General features: G+C 36.5%; 1 long non-coding RNA gene across 1 annotated transcript in view; it reads right to left on the bottom strand.

The window, feature by feature from the left end:
- LOC116592400 overlaps positions 1-20,954 on the bottom strand; it is an 82,302-nt gene that overhangs the window by 24,802 nt on the left and 36,546 nt on the right. The window contains exon 2 of the long non-coding RNA XR_004286480.1: positions 18,647-18,691. This is a non-coding gene — a long non-coding RNA (uncharacterized LOC116592400). The remainder of the gene's footprint in view (positions 1-18,646; positions 18,692-20,954) is intronic.

Consider the following 20,954-nt stretch of genomic DNA (forward strand, 5'->3'; position numbering starts at 1 on the left):
CATGCCACACTTTACCCGCTCTATTTTTGTTGGACTTTAAGATTTTCCAGGGTGGGTGGGGGCTGACTACGAGTATCCCTACTCATGCACGTGTAGTTTGGTAAACACATGCACTCATTTCTCCTGGCTATACACCTGGTAGTATCATTGTTGGTGGATAGTGTATGCTACAAGTTCAGCTATAGGATACACTGTCAAAGGATTTTCCAAAGTGGTTTATTTTATTTTGTTTTAATTAATTTATCTATTTTTGAGAGAGAGAATTTTTTTAAATTTATTTTTTATTTTCAGCATAACAGTATTCATTATTTTTGCACCCAGTGCTTCATGCAATCCGTGCCCTCTATAATACCCACCCACCTGGTACCCCGACCTCCCACCCCCACCCCTTCAAAACCCTCAGACTCATGGTTCACCTCCCCTTCCAATTTCCCCCAACTCCCTTCTCCTGTCTCCCCATGTCCTCCATGCTATTTGTTATGCTCCACAAATAAGTGAGACCATATGATAATTGACTCTCTCTGCTTGACTTATTTCACTCAGCATTATCTCTTCCAGTCCCGTCCATGTTGCTACAAAAGTTGGGTATTCATCCTTTCTGATGGAGGCATAATACTCCATAGTGTATATGGACCACATCTTCCTTATCCATTTGTCCGTTGAAGGGCAGAGAGAATCTTAAGCAGACTCCACATTCAGCACATGGAGCCCACTGAGGGGCTCAATCTCAACAATTCTGAGATCATGACCTGAGAGCAAAATCAAGAGTCAGATGCTTAACCGACTGAGCCACCCCAGCTCTGCCAGCATGGTTATTGATTAGGCTTTTATAACTTCTATTAATACCTGGTAGTGGTTTTTTTAAATTTTATCCATTTTAGTGGCTATGTAGTAGTTTCTCATTATGAAGTTATTAATAGTCTTTTTGAGATATAATTGATATACAATAAGCTGCACATATTTAAAATGTAAAAATAAGTTTTTCAAAATAAGTTTTGACATGTATACACCTGTGAAGCCATCATCACGATCAAAGCAATAAATATATTTATCACTCCTAAAAGTTTCCTTAATGTCCCTCTGTAATTATTCCATCCTGACCCTCCTTTCCACCCCTCCCCCAGGGCGATCACTGATATTTCTGTCTCTGTGTACAAGATGTTGCCACTTTTTTTTCTTTGCGCGGCTATTAAATTTTTTCTGGTTGTAAGTCATTTGATTGTGATGTGTCTTAGTGTCAATTTCTTCATATTTCTTGTGGTAGCTTTGTTGTACTTCTATGAAGTATAAGTCTATTATTTTTATCTAATTTGAAAAAAATTTTAGCCATTGTTTAAAAAAAAAAAACTTTTTTTTTTTTTTTTTTCTGGCTTCCCTCTCTCCTTCAGGGACTTCAATTACAAATAGGTTAAGCTGTCTGAAATTGTCCCATGGCTATTTTTTTTAACCATATTTTTTCTTTGTTGAAAATTATTGCAAAGTTTATTATTAGGTCTTCAAGTCTACTGTTGTTTTCTGCAACATTCTAACCTCTATTAATCACATTGAGTTTATTTTTCTTTACTGAATTTTTTCTCTAAATTTTAAAATTTACATTTTACTCAGTTTTATCTTCCAGTTTCTCATTAACATACTCATGTTTTCCTTTACCTTTTTAGACATATAAAATATGGTTTTAAAAGTTGTTTCTGGAGTGCCTGAGTAGCTTAGCTGGGTTAAGCATCTGACTCTTGGGGTGTCTGCTTGAGAGTCTCTTCCTCGGCTCCTCCTTACTTTCTCTCTCTTGAAAGAAAAGAGAAAAGGAAAGGAAAGGAAAGAAAAGGCTATTTCAGTATTATTCTTTACTATCACTTGAACAATTTAATTTCTAGGTCTATTTCTACTGATTGAATTTTCTCTGCATTCTGGATATTTTCTGTTTCTTTGCACACTTGGCAATTTTTGATTGAATGCTGGATAGTGTGAATTTTAACTTGTCAAGTGCTGGCTATTTTTGTATTTCTATAATTATTTTGGAGGTTTATTCTGGGACTCGGCAATTGACTTGGAAACATGTTTAATCTTTTTAAGGTTCCTATTAAGCTATGATAGACATGACCAGAATACGCCTGTGTTGTAAATGTCTATTCAAGCCAGTTGCCTATTTTTCTGTTGGGTTATTGCTCTTTCCTTAAATATTTTTGTTATATTCATTCTATTGGTGAGCCATTTATGGAATATATATAGGACATATCCTTTCCCACTCTGGCATGCTTTTGAACTTTCCCTCAATCAAAATGTTTCCTGAAAAAGAGCATAATAAATATTTCCCTCCCAGAACTGGGCTGTCTTCATTGTAACAGGGAGTCAAAAGGATATATATAGGTCTAATGGTAGGATCATTATTATCAGTTCATTATGCCCAGAAGTTCACTGGAGCCCTTCCTGTTATCTCTCCAGTCAGCGCAATTATGCCGCCTTCTTTGCTTGCTGCTGGGATCGATTGGTTCTGTGTATAGAAAGTAAAGACAAGTTTTCCCTGTGACACATGTTTGCCTAGAGACCTACAGACCTTAAAAAAAAAAAAAATCTCTGGAACGTGTTCACCAAGAAACGTCTTACAATAAATGCACCAGTCTTTTTATTAAAAACATACTTTTGAAGATGAATGTTTGTTCAGAGATGAAAATGCCTATAGGAATATTTTCTTAGAAATATGAATCATCCAGTGCTTTGGCTTTTCATTAAAAAAAAGAAAGAAAATGAATATTTCTGCTTAAATGTGTCTAAATGGGAGCTTGTTATATCAGCAATTTGTGTTTCAAAGGGAAAATGGTCAATGAAATAGCTTCAATTTAATCACTGTAAATTAAGTAATTTTCATTTCTTTGTCCAAATAATTTCCAAATATTCATTATCCCCAAATCTTAGTGGCTGGGGAACTGACCTCCTTATTTTTCCCTACTTTCCATCCCAGATAACATTAATTCATTTATTCTTTTAGACATAATTTCCTACCGTGATGCAAGACACACTGAACTAGACACAAATGCTCCTCCGAAGGAGATTAGAATTTAGAGGGATGAGATATGAGTAAGTAGGCAACAGAGACCAGTCTAGCCTTTGGACACTAGGTGCTGGTGGTCTGGCTTATTAGGGACCAGTGCCTAGAGGAAGAGGTATCTAAGTTGACTGCTGTAAGATATTTAAATGTTACATCTTAGCATGTAGGGAAGTCAGTGAAATCTCTCTAAGCCAAGACATAGTTGTCTTTCCCAAAGAAATGAATGTTGCAGGTATTTAAGTATGATTCTATCTGATGTGCTTGTAAAGGGAAAGATGGGGGAAAGGAGTAGGAGAAAGGAAGAAATCTGTAGATAATTAACTAGGTTCTTTTGGAGAAAACTAAAACAAAGGAGTTTATGAACACTAGCCATAGTCATTGTCATTATCATCACCATCCTCATTAAAATTACACTATTTATTGAGCCTCAGCTCCAGCCTAGGTGACATATATGCATTAAAATTTAGTGTCCATAATGGTTCTGTTTAAAGTCTTGCTGCCAGTATCCAGCAGAGCAAGGACTAGATTCAACATCTTTCTCCTTAAAGACATGATCTTTGTACTTCACTTGGGTTTCTCAGAGATCAGCCTGTGTGGTACATTCTAATCCAATAAACTAGAAGTAAGGGAACTTGCTTGATCACAGAATTTGAGGCCATTAAGTCCATAAAAGATACACAAGAGGCTCAGATAAGTAGAATCTTTTCCATCTAGAAACTGAAAGAATTAAAAAATATTCTATGACTTTGAGGTGGCTGGGTGGCTCAGTCCATTAAATATCTGCCTTGAGCTCATGACCCGCATGGGGCTTCCTGCTCAGTGAGGGATCTGCTTCTCCCTCTCCTCCTGCTCCTCCCTCCACTCATGCTCTCTCATTCTCTCTAATAAATAAATAAATAAATAATCTTTTTAAAAAATATTAGATAATTTAAAGATGACAAGTAAAGCTGTCACGTGGAAACTTCAAGTGGCAGGACCTAGAAAGTATACCCAGAGATTAAGTTGGGGGGGGGGGGTGTGGCTGATGGGCAGATGGCTGTGACTGCCTGGAAGGATTGTTTAGTAAGTTCACAGTTTAAGCTAAGAAAAATGAAACCATACTGGTTATATACCTCACTGTTTATAGCTTAAAGAGGATGAGACTATGCTACCCCAAAATGCCACTTTGGCATAATAATTACTTTAGGTTGAAGGCAACTGAGAATTAACAGATGCAAGAAGAGTTCTCTGCCCTCCCTTATCTGTCTAAAATGGGGCCAGAAATTCTGTTTTGACGAAAGTGCCCAGGAAGAAGAGTCTAGTTCTTACAACCAGAGACAGGGAGTCACACTGAGATTAATCTGTATAAACAAAACTTACTAAAATAACCTTATCTTCCATTATGTTTAGTTCCCATATATTTCCTAATCACTTTCCCACAGTTTATCACCACTAATAGCCCAAATCCCCTTTTTACTTTCTAGTCACTTCTCCACAATTTACTGCCCTTTGTTAAAATGGTATATCATCTCCTTGGCTAACCAGTTCTCACTTCTTTCCTGTCATTTCTGTGCGCACACAAAAAAATATTAGTATCCATAAAAACTGCAGCTTCCCCCCAGTGAATCTGTTCCGTGTCAGTTTAATTTGCAGGCCCTAGCTACTCAGGATAAGAGGGTAGAGGAAAGCTGGATTTCCTCCCCCTCAGTCTGGACCCTAGACTTTTTTCAATCAGGAGGTAACATAATGCAGTGGGGAAATATCTGACTGGCAGCTGAGATATTTATTAGTCTTATCCTGGATGCTCCTTACCTCTGTCACTACGTCAAAGAGTTCTACTACAAGTCTTTGTGCCTTAATTTCCTTATGAGCATAATAAAAGATTTAGAAGAGGATGGCAAATAGGGCTCACTTCCTGACTGGAAGGCTTTGTCAAAGAAGATTGAGAAGCCACCTGTACCATGATTATTAATGTCTACAGTAGGCTGCGTTGGAGCAAAGCAATTCCAGCATATGTGCAGAACATATATCCTCTCTGGGATAAAAGATGCATAGAATTTCTTCCACTTCTGGCCTTCGGTGAATCTGTTTGTACCCTTTTATGGGTTGTTGAGCTAGACTGGGAAAAAGTTAGCATGCTTCAAATTCCACCTGAGAAAGAAGTGGGCAGATGCCTGATGTAATGATACAGTTTAGGGGAGAATGAAATCCCTTTTGAGTCTTAGCTGGTAAAGCAGCAATCTGAGATCTACCAAGAAGGCAATATCCCATTCATCCCATGTTTTCCAAAAATGGTGTAGGTGTTTCGGATGCCTATAATAATGTATAATTAATATATAGAGGTAGACCCTCCCACTCCAGTTTTAATGTTCAGATTAACTGGCTGACCGACGAGCAAAATCGGTATAACTATGAAGAAAGTATTTAATATTATCAAAGACTCAGTTCCAACGAACTGATAATGGATATTTAAGTTTCTTCCAGTGCGCAACAGGTTGTATTTATTTAAATATGACCATCTCTGTAACATGTTGCCTTCAAAGCTTCAGAAATTTGTTCCCACATAATTTCACTCCCACCTCTTTCTCCCAGATGCAGATGTAATTTATGTAGAAGCAGACATTAAAATAAGTCACTCAGGGCAGACTTGCTTTCATTTACATAATGTTCTTTGGGGGGAAAGTATTAAATCAATTTTAACCTGTTTGGGCCTGCATCCAAATAGTGTGCAGGCCTGTTTAAGGAGAATCAGTTTTGAAATTTGTAAAAGAGATCATATGAAATGCATTACTCAATTAAGTAAAGGAATTTAGACTTTATTATAGAATATTGTACCATCTGCCGGATGAATATAACTAATTAAATTTGACTTGGTATGCGATTTTAACAAACAGTTGAAAAATGAAAAATCTAGAATGAATTCTTCAGCAGCACCTGAAATGATAGATACCCACTGGGAAAGATTGCATCCAGCCCTGCTCAGGTTGCAAACAGACTTTCCATTGTCTGGTTGCAGTCTGCATAATGTTTGCATTAAAAAGCAGGTCAGATTCAGTAACTACTCCCAAGCAACAGGGAAAGCCCAAATGCAGTATTTGTCTGCTAGCATCAAAGAACTAGCAAGGTAATTCAATGAAATCAAAATGGTTGCAAAGCTTCTCTGGCCATGGAAAAGAAAGAACAACTTTGCTCTAAAGTATACTGCCAATTCCCTGCCCAAAAGAGGATGCCCAAACTATGCTGTTCAGTACCCATTGTTGGTAATAAATGCCATGACAAGTTGAAACGCTCCAGGGACAGATCAGGCTGGAGCCACCCTGCTCCTTGGATAGGAGGCAGTCAAACCTAGCTGGCGCTAGAGGCATCCATGGCATCTGTTAAATGCAGATAGTATTATGTCACGTTGTCAGGAGAGCTGTTAGGGGAACCGGAGTGTTTAGGAAAGTGCTTTAGACCAAATGCTGTTAGCTTATTAATGTAGATGCTAAGATAACAAGATGATTTTTTCAAAGAGAAACATTACTGTCTGAAGTGTGACGACTCGGTGCCGGCTACTGAAGCATCATCATAGTTGGCTTTTTCGCTTTGTACCCAGAGGCTCTCGTTCTGCGTTGACACAGCCTTGCTACCCTGTGTGGGTCAAGTGCTTCATTAATTGAGCACCGCCAAGAGTGCTGGTGGTACAGCTTTCATGGGAACTCAGTCTTTTGAAGATTTAGTTGTCATTTCTCCGGTAAAATCCATGTTTCCCTATTTAAATGATGCTATGTCTTTTTTTAAGAAATAAAATTACCGTATATCATTTTCTTAAAGAAAGGGGCATCTCAGAGCATTCTATTTGTTCAAACAGTTGAACAGTAGTCCTTAATAAGAAGGAGGAGACGAATGAGTGTGGCTGGTCTGGGATCCATCAACGTAAGAGGATAGTGTCAAGAAGCTGATCTATATAATTGGGTGATAAAGGCTTCTGAGTAGCATATGCTTCCATTCGAGGCTGGTGGTATTTACGGAGCACCCAGCATCCTCACTTTTCCGAAGAGAGCTGGGGTTGAACAGGAAAGAAAACAGAAGATTTGTCTGAGAAACAGAAGTTGATACCATTAGGGCCTGTATGGGGAGAAAAGTTTCTCAAGTTTCATCTGTGCAGGAATGAAGGCTCCACGGGAAATGAACACTTTGGAATTCACTAGCTCATTCGAATACTGAAGTGATCTTTCTGTAACTATTTTCACTGGTATGAAAATCATGGTTATCTTGGGGGCCTATAGAAGATAGCTGAATTTAAAGTAACCTGTTGACATATGGAAATGATAGGAACAAATGCCAAATTGAAAGAAGCCCAAGGAACATATGAAATAAATCACTGGAAAGCTGAACACATGTAGGTAGAGCTGGCCCAATTAGATTTCAGAAAATCAAGAAAAAACCGAATGAGATCAATGCTTGTGGTAGCAGTTGGGAAATACAATGATTCTTCTGAGGTCAGAAGAAGCTTCAACAAACCAACCCGGGCTCTCGGATTTGAAGGTAGCTATAACAAAATTCCATCTAGAAAAGCCATCAAGCCCCATTCCTTAATTGCATATTTATTAAAGACATTTTACAGGATATCCCTGTTAAGCTGACCTGCCTGTTTACAATATGTGTCCACTTAAGCATGGTTTTATAAACATCCATCATTTGCCAAGGTTCAAAATCTCCAACATCTTTTATAAATACATTATCCAGGCATTAGTCACAAACTGAACTGTTGTCCTGGTGCGATGATTTCGGGCAGGTCTCTGTGGGATTTCTGGTTCTGATGTTGTCTGAGGAGGTGCTGACCACACTTCAGTCAGGAAGAATGGTGACAGGCACCTGTACTCATTGACATGCTCCTGTACCAACCCGGGCCACTGGGTCTTCCTCTCCGTAGCCCATCTGAGGTGGTGCTGACCTGAGAAGAAACTTGTCTTAACTTTTGAAGTTTCGCTTGAAAATTGTTTTGCAATAGTCCGTCAACAGGCGTTTGCTTTCTCTGCCAGAGGGCAGCAGTGAATATAGGAACTGCTCTTTCCTCGACTAGAGAGGGGCAACGGGAGGCCAAGATGGACTCGCTGAGCACCGTTTAGGTTAGAGGCAGCATCTGGGTTGCTGGAAGGAACTGGTTTTATCCAGTTTCACAGTTGATCTGAAGGAGAGACTGGCGTCAAGTGACATTTTCAGGTCACAAGAAGGTAATGTGGAATAGAACCTCAGAAAGGACTGTCATTAAGACGAACTCTTCCCACCATGACTGGATATAACCACTCTTGTCTCTGCTAGAGAGGTGGTTTGGAATTTAAATATTAGAGACATACTTCCGATTTTTATTGGATATTAAAAATTAATTTCTCAGAACTTTGACATGCATATTTTAGAAAAATATACACTTTTGCGGAGTTGATATAATTTTGCTTTTTTATTTCTTAATTTGATGTGATCTACCCATGGACATTTCAGGAAGCACTATTAGCTAGTTACCCCTCCCCCCCATTCCAACTGCTTGGTTCCTTTAAACCAGGAACTGAAATGATAATATTATTAATTCTACTTATGACTATATTTAAGGGCCTACTATGTGCTTGACCCTGTTCTAGGCACTTTAACTGTGTTAACTCATTTAATCTTCCCCCCAAATACTGAGAAAGGTACTATTATTGTTGTCATTACACAGCTAAGCTGAGGAACAGAGAGTTGATTTTAGATATTCCTGTTCATGTTTCTAACCCCAGCTAATGGATTTATTAGTGCACAATTGTTAGGTGGCAGGATTATGTTGTAATCTCCCTCTGGTGTCCTACTTTCAGTCCCTGCCATGGGTCCTAGCCTATCGATTTCAAAACCTATGCTGAATCAATTGTTTTAAGACTCAACACTGCCTTTAACCCCTGGCAGCCATAACATTCATTACTCAAATTTAATAAAAAGGTAGGATATTAGCATATTTCTTAACATTCACTCACAAAATTAATTAAGCGTGTTTCACTTCAAACAGCACTGATTGATCGCTTCACTCATTGTTCATCAACTATTCATTGAGTGGTAAAACCCAGAATGTGGGAGTCAAGATCTCACTTTAAATCAGGTTTCTGCCATTTACCGGTTATGTGATCTGAGCCAGGCTCCTCTAGCCCAAAGATTCTTTGGAATCAGACATACCCCAGTTCTTAAAATTAATTGCAGGGCCTTGGATAAAGGATTTGAACTTCTCTGAGTTCAGTTTCTTTATCTTTAAAAAAAATTGCTGGAGAAGAAGCTGAGTACTTGGCATTGGGCCGAGCACAGAATGTACACATTACATTGCACATATTAATATATAATTTTCAGGGAGAAAGTTGTGTGTCAAGAGAGCTTTCAGGGAGAAAGTTGTTGTGTCAAGGTAGACGCAAGCTGGTTCCCAAGGAAAGGCAGGAGTAGTGTGACCGGGATTCCACGATCCATTCTACACCCTGCCTGCCACGTAGTCTTTTGAAGGGTCAGGCCCGGAAATGAGTGAGCACTGGGGAAGACATGGGTGAGAAGGACACTGCTCAGCGCTGCTCCTGCCGGGTCTACCTTCTCACCCCTTTTCAGCTACAAAATAGCACATATTTCTTTCTCCCAAGCAGCTGTGTGGGACATTATGGATTGTGCAATCCAACTCAAATGTAAAGCAGCCCCCAAATCCTCAAAGATCATTCACAGGGATTTGGCAGATTGTGAGGTTTATCATCAGCTTGTACAGATGTGGCAATTATTGGTGCTGCTTATCTGAAGAGAGCCAGGTGTGTGGAAAGCCAGCCACAGACAGTTATATGTACAAATATAGAATGAGAAGTTTTGAGGGAAAAAAAGAAAGAAATGAGATAATGCTTCTTTCCCTCCCTTTCTTATTGCTCTCTGCTTTGGAAGACATTTAACTGATCAAAAAGTAAGCTTTCTGTCTCACTTTATAAATACACTGTATTCTGTGTATGTACATTTTACACAATAATTTCTTCTTAGTATTCGGTATTCTCTAGAAGAGATGTGTTTATTTTTCCCTTTGTTTCTTCTGGACCTTGGGTATAGAGGTTTGAGGTGACACATTCCTTGGTTTATGACTTTCACTATCAATTGACAAAGGCTCTGACTTAATGGACTGGTTCCCTTCTGTCTCCTTTTCCCACATGCACTTGCTTCCCTCCACCCACCGGCTATCATTCCAATATCATTCAGAGAAATTCTTTTAGTTAGATACATTCTTATAAAACATGGGCCTGCATTATTCATTTAATGAATATTCCTCCACTTATTATCTTTTATGTTACATGGTAGAATTACTGTCGCACTATAGAAATTATATGATGGAAGTTTCTGTGTTCTTCATTACATTAATGCCTAGATATTTTATATCTTTCTATTTTTATGTAGGAATATAGTTTTTGATTGTTAGGAAGTATGGAATCTCATTTTTTATTATATTTTCAGCTTGTTGCTGGCTGTTTCATTTAGCTACTGCTACAATGACACTAGTAACAATCTAAGTAACAACAAGCTCAGTGACTAGAATATGGATTTAATTTTTATTTTTGATTATAGTTCAAATTACATTTTGCTGGTTTTTTAGCTATTAATCCAGTAATGTGGTGTAACAGGCCAATCCAAAACTCCGTGTTTCATGAAAGTAAGCATGTCTGTTTCTCTCTCAAGTGTCCCCAGGTTGGTTGGTTAGGGCTCTGCAGCTCAGGACTAAGAGCATCTGGCCTTGGCTCTGGGCTACAGGTTGGCTACAGATCTACTCTACATGGCTTTTCCTTCTCTTTGGAACAGGAGCTACCCAAGGAATATTCTTCTGATGACTAGCTGGAGTGCAAGGAACCAAACTGAACCATTCAAGCAGGTTGAAAACTTTTGTTCTCCTTCAGTCCACTAACAGGCTTTCAGCAAAGCAAGTCACACAGCCAAAGCCAACATCATTTTGGAAGAAGTACCCTGTGCCATAATGGGGCTGGAGGATGCCAGTGCCTCATTATATGATAGAGGGTGTGGATATATAATTCTGATATATAATCCCTCTTGATGTAGATAAATTCTATTGATTTTTGTGAGTTTTTTTTTTAAATCGTTACTAAATTCTCTTACCATTATTAGTTATGGAAACTTGTGGGTTTTCAAAGGCAGGTAATCATATGGTTTTGAATGTAATGAAAGTTTAATGTCCTCCCTTTCAGTGCTTTTTAACTCTTCTTTCTTTCTATTCCTATCCTGTTATCCAGGATCTACTCTGTTGAAGAGCAGTGGTGATAGCAGGCAACTCTGTCATATTCCTTATCTTAGAAGGAATAAATGATTCTCTATCAAGTATAATGTTTACTGTAGGTTTTTTATATTTAATCTCATCAACTTAAGGAAGACCCTCTCCATTCTTAGTTTTCTGAGTTTTAATCATAGTTCTTGAATTTTAGCAGTATTTTCTATGCATTGATTGACATGGGATTTTTCTCACATGGTTGTTAATACAGTGAATTACATTGGTAGTATTTCTGATGATCTTCATTTAATTCCTATTGGAAATGTATCATTTTTTAAATAACCTGAAAGATTGAGTTAATATTTTAATGATTGTTTTGTGTATATTTTAATTGAGTATAATTGATACACAATGTTACATTAGTTTCAGGTGAGCAACTTAGTAGTTTGACAAGTTTGATATGTTATGCTATGTTCACCACATAGCTACCATCTGTCTCATTATGTTGCCATTAGAATATTATTGACTGTATTCCTTATGCTCTGCTTTCTATTCCCATGATTTATTCCATAATTAGAGGCCTGTATCTCTCTTTCCTCATCTCCTATTTCCCCCAAGTCCCTCACTTCTCTGTATTTATAGTTCTGATTCTGCCTTTTTCCATTTTTTTTCAGATTCCACTTAAGAATGGAAGTGTATGGTATTTGTCTCTGATTTATTTCACTTAGCATAATACTAGATCCATCCATGTTGTCTCTAATGACATGCTCTCATACTTTTTATGGCTGTGTAATATTCCTGTGTGTGTGTGTGTGTGTGTGTGTGTGTGTGTGTTTACATCACATTTTCCTTATCCATTTGTCTATTCATGGTCATTTAGGTTGCTTCCATGTCTTCACTACTGTAATTAATAGTGCAATAAACATAGGGGTGCATATATATTTTTGAGTTAGTGTTTTCATTTTCCCTAGGTAAATACCCAATAGTAGAGTCTTTGGATCATGTGTTATTTCTATGTTTAATTTTTTGAGGAACCTCCAGACTGTTTTCCACAATGGCTGGTCCAGTGTACCTTCCCACCAACAGTGCAAGGGGGTTTGTTTTTCTCCACATCTTCACCAATACTTCTTGTTTCTTTTTTTTCTTTTAGCCATCTAACAGGTGTGAGGTGATAACCCATTGTGGCTTTGATTTGCATTTCCTTGATGATGAGTGATGTTGAGCATGTTTTCATGTATCTGTTGGTCACCTGTATGTCCTCTTGGGAAAAATGTCTAATTCAGGTCCTTTGCCCATTTTTTAATGATTTTTGGCAGGTGCTGAGTTATAGAAGTTCTTTATTTATGGATATTAATCCTTTATCAGGTATATTCTTTTCAAATATCTACTTCCATTCAGAAGGTTGTCTATTTTGTTGATGGTTTCCTTTGCTGGGCAAAAGCTTTTTATTTTGATGTAGTCCCAATAGGTTGATTTTTGTCTTTGTTTCCTTTGCCTTAGGAGACATATTTAGAAAAATGTTGCTATGTTTTATGTCAGAGAAATTACTGCCTATGTTCTCTTCTAAGATTTTTATGTTTTCAGATTTCATGTTTTTTATGTTTTCAGACCTCATGTTTAGCTCTTTAATCCATTTTTAGTTTATTTTTGTGTACAGTGTAAGAAAGTAGACCAGTTTCATTCTTTTACATGTAAGCGGTCCAGTTTTCACAGCACCATTTGCTGAAAAGTCTGTCTTTTCCTATTATCTATTCTTGTTTCCTTTGTCATAGATTATATGACCATATAAACGTGAGTTTATTTCTAGGGACTTTATTCTATTTATTTGATATATGTGTCTATTTTTGTGTCAGTATCACATACTACTTGATTACTACCACTTTGTAGTATATCTTGAAATCTGGAATGGTGACACCTCCAGCTTTGTTCTTCTTTGTCAGGACTTCTTTTGTTAGTTGGGGTCTTCTGTGGGTCCATAGACATTTCAGTATTATTTGGTCTAGATTTGTGGAAAATGCTCTTGGTATTTTGATAGGGATTGCACTGAATCTGTAGATTGCTTTGTGTGATATGGACATTTTGTTAATTTCAATTCTTCCAGTCCATGAGTATGGAATATCTTGCCTTTTGTTGGTATTGTCTTCAATTTCTTCCATCAGTGTTTTACAGTTTTCAGAGTATAGGTCTTTCACCTCTTTGGGTAAGACTATTCCTAGGTCATCAATGTTCATAAGTGAAATTAACCTTTATCTTCTGTTACTTTTATTGTTTTTATCCCATTGTATAAGTTATGCTAGTCTGATAAAATGAACTACATAGGCTTTCACTCTTACTTTTTTTCTGAAATAACTTTTTACAAAACAGGACTAAGTCTTCCTTACAAGTTTCACTCTTACTTTTTTTCTGAAATAACTTTTTACAAAACAGGACTAAGTCTTCCTTACAAGTTTGATAGAAAGTCCCTACAAAACCATCTGGGACTGAAGCTTCCTGGGAGCAGAGATTTTTTATTACCATTTCAGTGTCTTTGGACTTTGCTCTGTCCTCTTCCTTCTCTTCTTTCTCCTGCTTTTGCTATAACCTCATGTCAGCTTTACTTAAATTATAAAGACCAATTCTTCTTTACAGCAATGTTTACTTGTGTTTTTTTTTTTTAAGAGAGGGAATGGGGAGGGGCAGGTGGAGAGAGAGAATCTTAAGCAGGCTTCACACCCAGTGAAAAGAGCCCAATGCTGGGCTTGATCTCATAACCCTGAGATCATGACCGGAACTGAAATCAAGAGCTGGATGCTTAACTGAACTGACTGAGCCAACCAGATGCCCCGACTTTTACTAATTCTTCTGACCAGCAAATAAACCTCCTAGAGAAATATGCTCTACACTTGCCTTTGCTAATGTTAATTAGCTACTCGAGAACCTCTTATGCCACTTTTGGCATTTTGACAATTTTCTACAAATTGACCCATTTCATTTAACTTTGAAATGTATCCATTTCATCTGAGTATCACATTGATTAGGTAGTTATTCATAATACTCTCACCATTTTTAATTTATATTGTGTCTGTGGTTGTTTCTGCCTTTTCATTCTGTATTTTATCTTATTGTTTTCTTTATCAGTTTTGCCAAAGGTTGATCTTAATAAACTTTGCAGTGAGCCAGCATTATCATGTTTTTATTTTAGCCTATATATTTATTTTCTTTGTTTCCTTATGTTTGTACTGCCTCTTCACAACTTCTTGAGTTGATTAACTTGTTTTAACTTTATTTCCTGATATATTTAAATGCTGTAGTGTATTTAAATGTAGATAGAGTTTTAATTTGAATCCAACATACTTAGAAAGGTATGATGGATACTGTCATTTGATTTTATGTATTTTGTAATTTTCCTTATGTTCTTTTTGAACTCAGGAAGTACTTAGTATTAGTAAACAATTTTGTATATTGCATGGTTTTATTAATCCTATATTTCTTTGACATTCAAACTTGTTAAATAAAGAAATGAGGGTGTAAGGTGCATACAGGGCAGATGAAAATGTGATAGAAAAATGGATAGTAGTTCCTTGTAAGGTTGATGAGTTGAAGAAACTTAGAAATTAGGCTGAGCTGGAAAGAGTGAAATTTATGGCTTGGTTTGGAAATAGGATGCTTATAACTGAAATTAGAGTGGTTGCAGTTATCAATGATGACAAGATCTAGAGAATACTGCCAGCAGTGAACACAGAGGTGGAGGGAGGACACCCTCCTCATCCGAAGAGAAGCAGTCTTGGTTCTGGAAGTCCAACTGTCATAAATATCCTCCAGGTGCATACTGCAGCGGTAATGTTGAATAAAAGGGAAGGGTCCAGGAGCTAAAGCTTCAAGGCATGACAGGGGTGGGAGATGACTACAGCAAAAAGAGATAAAGGGTTGACCTGAGAGTCGAAGCTGAAAGTATTTGAGGAATGGAAAGGGACTGGTAACTAGAAGCAACAATGAAATGTTAGGAAGACAGCTACAGTATCTCCACATACAGAAGTAAGAGGGGTATGAGAAAGAAGAGAACCACCAGTGAAAAAGCTTTGGGACAGTGTCCTCAAAGGAGACCCAGATTTTAATTAAAGCCTGAAGGTGAAGGAAAGGTATAGCTAAAAGGTCAAGGATAAGAATGATTTGCTGATGACTGATTGTGACATCTTCAGGGCCCAGGGGAAGGGCTTCAGGACTTTAGGAAATGGAGGAAATGGGTCAGAGCTTAAGGAGATATAAACTATGGGAGATGTGGAATAAACTGAGAGTCCTAGGATTCTTCTAGTGACCAACATAAATAAGATACAAGTCATAAGGATATTAGTCTCTAAGTTCTTTAGACAAGGTATCTTTAGATAAGATATAGTGGGGGGAAGGCTTAGAATAAACCTTTATAAGGCTATCCTTTATAATAAACCTTTATAAGGCTATCTTTATAAGTCTGTAAAAAACATTAACAGTTGTATTCAAGGGCTCCTTCAGATTGCTAATGTCCTTTTCATGCATACTTAAAGTTTTTGTTCTTTTTCAATAATTTTGTTTCAGGCATCACATAGTGTTCAGTTACTGTTGTTTACATATGAGTTATTCGTATTAGACAAGGGCCAAAGTTCATGTCCCTCCTGGTGTGTTTTGGGAGAAGAGTTCAGGCTATGAGTCCCAGGTCAAGGGCAATTCAACCTGTCACACCCAACCAGAAATTTCCTTGTCATGGATTCAACCTTAAACCCTAAATAGAAGCAACAGCATTGGCAAAGCACTCTCCTTTGGCTGTAATCCACCAGCCCTCAGGATCCGGAGGGAGAAAAGTCGAAGAATGGCTTTGGGCTTCCTCTGGTTACATGGTCCTCATGCACTGTTTCCTCTGTCTGGAATGCTCCCCTTCCTTCTCCCAGTTACCTCCAGCTCAAGGGTCCCGTTCCCGAGAAACCCTCCTTTCCTTGCCAGTCTACACCTCCTTGTTTTATGTTCTCCTAGAATCTTCCTTCAGAGCATTTACCTCCGTTTGTAATTACATACTCATTACCCTGATTATTTGATCTATGATGGTGTTCCCACAAGCCTGTAAACTTCATGAGAGCAGAAATGGTTTCTCTTTATCATATAATCTCTAGCATTGGTGCCGGTATACAGGAAATGAATGAATGAATAAATTACTCAAAAGAAGAAAAGATGATGTGGAGGACAGTTTATATTGGAGACAAGCAGTTGAAAATCTTTTAAACAAGGAGGGGGGTGGTCTTGATAATTTATTAGAATTACCACTGCCTGTGCTAGGTGGCAATCTAAGATAAAGCACTCAAAATTTCCTTTCAGTTGCTATCTATAATTTTTGCTTTTATATCAACTTTCTAATCTGATACTTCAGAGTAGAAAAATCCAAACAAATATTTTCAAACCTGTTATAGATAAATTGAGCTATAACATATATACACGTATATGTATATATATGTGTGTATATCTAATTTCAAACTTTCATATGGAAAAATCACAGGGTTTCAAACTCAGCAAAAATATTTTGGGAACTGCTGAATTAACTACATTGATATGATTGATTACAGATGGTGACATGGACAAATGCAAGGCATAGTATTTCAAGGTTAAGTACTTCTGTGTTTCAATTAAATTGTGGATCAAAAGAGCAGAACATCTTCCTTTGAATTCTCTGAAGTATCAAGTCTCATCTAACCTAAACAGCTTCTTCTATGAGGCAGTCTTGCTAAAAGAATGCTTTCAGGGGTCAAGGTAAGTGGTTTATGATGAGATAGAAGTGAAAATATGAAATACACTGATTAGTCTGTAATGTATCATGATTAATTCTATTTAAACTGATTCCTTGACTGGGTCAGTGCTATAGTTTGCATACAAACCCACTTTGGCTTTACACACCAACCTCTCCCATCCCCTTTCACTCTCCCAATCTGACATTCTGGAATGCCTTTTTTTTAGTTTGTTGATAATGTTGTATTGCCAACTAAATGGCACTTTTGTCCATTCTGTCAGGGTCCAATCAACATGGTTTGCCTGATATTTAGGGATCATAATAGTATGTTAAGAGTGAATAATTTTAACATATTAATTGTTTATTCCTCCAGTTGTGAGCCCCTGAAAATTTGGGCTTGAAGAAGTAGCTTTGGTTGATTTGCATTTCTTTTAGTTGAGATCATTAGTACACTGAAATGTTGAAATGTCACTTCTGACATTTTCCTTTGCAATCAAAGTCATCTTATTGTACATTTGTGATTTTTTTCAAAAGAAAATAATTATGAAGTGAACACTCTTGTCATTGTTTCCCCATTAGGAAATATTCATTTTTATATAGCAGCTTCAGCAAAATCAACTGGCATATCAAATGTATATATATATATATATATATATATATATATACACACACACACATACATATCATATATTATGTAATATAGTAACATAAACCCTTAATGTTATCATACCCTCTTAATACCTTTTCAGAGAAAGTTTAAATGAAAATTTTATGTAGTTCAGTTTATAGAACTCTAAAGTCCTTTCAAAACAGTCTGTAGCCTGAGGAAAGGAGTTCATCCATTTCTAGACATATTCCACAGTCAGTAGTAAGGTATACACATACACATATATAATCACACACACACACATATGCAAAGAAAGAATAAAATACAAATCAAAAAGTACAGAGTACAATTAAAGACATAATTAAGCAAATATCTAGGGAAAATAATCATTCAAATATGATAAAGGATTAATATAGTTATATTAATTCATGAGAAAAATACCAAGATGTTAATAAAAAAATACAGTGAGGAGACGGGACAAAGAACCTGAGCAGAAGTTCAAGAAAGTGATACATACAAGAAAGAAAAGATTCACCTTCACTAATAACCAAGGAAATGCAAATTATGGTACCAAGAAAGCATTTCTCTACCAACAATAAAGATGTACAATTTTTTTTTAAAGGTAAGAAGTTCAGGTTAAAATGATCCACTCAGTTTAAACTTGAAGGTACTGTTCCAAAGCCAGAGTAGTGTTAGATTAAATCTAAGAAGAGGAAGACATACCAGGATTCAAAAAGGAGAGAAACCCTTGTAATTCTGGAAACAATACAAAAAATTTAAAAAGTCCTAACAAACCACTATAAACTTTATGCTAATATATCCTTTAAAGGGATAGACAATTTTCCAATAAAATTAAAAGGCACAAAATTAATGTGGGAAGAAATAAAAAACCTGGAACAATAACCATTAAATATATTTAGTCATCAGTTGAAAGCCCATCTCTAATAAAAATTTACATATATATGAAAACTTACATGGCCAAATGAGGAAATGATGAACTATTCAATGACTGGGACTTGGTAATTGGTTATTTATATGGAAAGATATTTTTCTTACCTTATTTCATACACAGAAGTCAGTTCCAGTTGGAATGAGGACCAACTTGAAGAAAAAAAAAATTTTAATATTTTTAGGACAATATATATAAAAATTTCTTTATAAACTTATGTCAGGAAATTATGTTTTAATCATGATCCAAAAGCTTGAATGATTAAAAATAAAACTGGATACATTAAAATTATTATAAAGAAAGCAAAATGGCAATCTTGGAGAGAAGTTAGATACTTAAACTGACCAATATATTGTATCTGAAATATGGAAAGTATTCTTCAGTTCAGACTTCTATTACTGGCAGTAAGGCAAACCAGAGACACTGAAAACCTCCTGCTGTAAACACATAAAAGTGTTTGAAAAATCCATACTTTCACATGAATAAACAACGTTGTGAGATAAAAAATGTGCCAGTGCCAGGATCAAAACAAGAATAAAACTGCAAAAAGACAAGAAGGCTCTAAAACTTTTGGATATATTGGTCTAGAGCAAAGCATTCTGGGGACAAAACTTTGAATTATTCTTAGTGCCTATATAAATTAATGGAGTCTAGAGACTGATCTCCAGGAGCCTTACTGGAAACATCTTGCATGTAGTTGGGCCAAGAGACGCTCCACCTTCGATGAAGTAGTGAGCTAAAACAGAAAACTACAAGAAAAATTGTCTCTCTCATCCTTCACTCTAGGTAGCAATTAAGAAAAGTCTTCAGGGCACCTGGTGGCTCAATCAGTTAAGTGCCCTCAGCTCAGGTCATGATCCAAGGGTCCCTAGGACAGAGCCCTGAATCAGGCTCCTTGCTCAGTGGGAAGCCTGCTTTTCCCTCTCCCTCTGCTGCTCCCCCTGCTTGTGCTCTCTCTGTCCCTCTCTCCCTCACTATCAAATAAATAATTTTTTTTAAAAATTGAAAGTCTTCCAATCAATTAATTACAGGACCACTGGCTTACTTTGTATGAGTTTAATGCCTGAATCAGTATAATCTGCATAATTTAAATACATGAATCAAAAAACATCAAGCATATCTAGCTCTTTAGTACATAGTAAAAACAAATGTAGTTTGTGGAGGAAGTGTTATTCAATTCACTTTTCAAAAAATTCTTGCAAAATACCAACTCCCAAAGTACTTCTTGCAGTGTTGAAATTATCAGTTATAATATGCAAAATAATTATGCTTTATACATTTAACAAAAGATGGAAATAAAAATATGAGCAAGAAAAGTTTACAAAAATAAGCAGAATTTATAAAAAGAACCTAAAAATGTCCTAGAAATAAAAATATATAGTTAAGCCAAAAACATAGATGATGGGTTAAGTATAACTGCAGTATAACAAAATTGGTGAACCATACCATCCCACGAAATTTGTCAGAATATGGCAAAGTTAAAATAAGGGAAATATGAAAGAATGATTTATGAACATGGAAGAGAAAGAAAGAGTTGAAAGAGGAAATATGTAAAAGAAAAATGGTGGAAATTTTATTCAGAACTGATAGAGGCAAGGATCCTTAGATTCAAGAAGCCCTAAGAATTCAAACAGGAGGTATAAATAAAAATTCACATCTGGAAATATCATAGTGAAAGTACAATACATCAAAAATAGTGTCACTCTAAAGAAGACAGAAAAGTTTTTTTTTCCTTTTTTAATTTTTTTAAGAGAGAGCACACGGAAAGGGAGAAGCAAACTCCCTGCTGAGCAGGAACTCCCCGCCCCCATGGGGGACTTGATGCAGGGCTTGATCCTAGGACCCCAGGATCATGACCCAAGCCAAAGGCAGATGCTTAACGGACTGAGCCACCCAGACACCCTCAGAAAAGAGTTATCTTAAAAAAAAAAAATCCCAATTAGATTGGCAGCTGATTTCCCAGTAGCAAAGATGGAAGACAGAAAGCACTGGAATGATATGTTTAAATAAAAAACCCAGAATTCAAAGCTTAACAACTCTATATTTTAATAGTAAGTAAAAAAAAGAAAACATTTTCAAGGACATTTAAACATTTAAAACATTTTCAAGGATATGAAAAACATAACCTGTTAATGATCAAAATATAGACCTAAATTATTTCTTCTATTTCAGAAGAATTTTCTGAGAACAAAGAAAATATTAAACACGTGGATAAATCTAAACAAATAAAAATGAATATATAAGGCAACAATAGTAACATTGAATTAATCGTACCATTAAAAATAAAAATATTAAATATTCTATTAAATCAGGAAGGAAGTAATTGCACTAAAGTATTCTAGGTAAATACACTAATTTTTTAGTCTTCGTCAACTATAGATGTCAACATTTCTACTGCGAGATTAAAAGAAAAAA

This window comes from Mustela erminea, chromosome 6 (genome assembly GCF_009829155.1).
Source record: "Mustela erminea isolate mMusErm1 chromosome 6, mMusErm1.Pri, whole genome shotgun sequence".
Classification (NCBI taxonomy): Eukaryota; Metazoa; Chordata; class Mammalia; order Carnivora; family Mustelidae; genus Mustela; species Mustela erminea.